The sequence below is a fragment of the Dromaius novaehollandiae genome, chromosome 1 (assembly GCF_036370855.1).
Source record: "Dromaius novaehollandiae isolate bDroNov1 chromosome 1, bDroNov1.hap1, whole genome shotgun sequence".
NCBI lineage: Eukaryota > Metazoa > Chordata > Aves > Casuariiformes > Dromaiidae > Dromaius > Dromaius novaehollandiae.
The window spans coordinates 99,587,856-99,588,722 of record NC_088098.1 but is presented as its reverse complement, the minus strand read 5'-3'; positions in this window follow the sequence as shown (position 1 = coordinate 99,588,722).

The following is an 867-nucleotide window of genomic DNA, read 5'->3' as shown; positions in this document are numbered from 1 at the left end:
TATTGGTGTGATGATTGATTAGCTAAGTTACTGCATATTGCTTTTGTCTCTGATGAATGATGGAAATAACAAATGATGAGCAGTGACAGACCTCAGTCAAAATCAGAAATTTTTGTTCACAAGTGCATGCGTGTAGCTGTGCCATCCTAAGTTTTCCTCCAAATACTGGCACAAAAATGTGATTATGCTTCATGCTCGGGTTTGTGGGAGAGAAGATAAAAAGGAGGTAAAAACCAAAGTGCCATTTGAAGTTTGAAAAGAGCACTCACACTCTTCTTTTGCACCACGTATTCTGCTCCAGCTCGGATACCATGCATCTGCTCCTGCAAAATAATGGTCTTAAAAAAAATTACTCTTAGCAATATTTGCACCAAGAGGTTTAGAGCAGCAAGTAGAGAGGCTTTAACTTCATTAAAAATTCAGACCACAGTCGAAAAGGAAGGATGTACTAGATCTGCTGTTGTCAAGGAGCACATATTGCACCAGATGATTTGCACTTAAATTAATGGAAGAAAGTCAGGCTCCTTTGTGGTCATATTTTTTCTTACTATTATTCTAGCTAACACCACAGCTGCTAAAAGATACACACTCACCCTGCTATTTTGATAATTCAGATGGTTTATTATTCTTATGGTACATTTGCGTTCTCCCCACCTTTGACCTCAATCACAGTATCCGTGACAAAAAAATCCATGGTAATTGTTTCTGCACTAAGTTGTGAATTCAGGCCATTAGTGGTTGATGTGCTTTGGGTTTATCAATCTATTAACTCACTGATAGTCTTTCTTTCTTTCTTTCTTTTTTTTAAGGTAGAAAATTATCTCCTAGAAAAACTGAATTTGCTGTGTTTGTTTTAGCAGGCCAGAC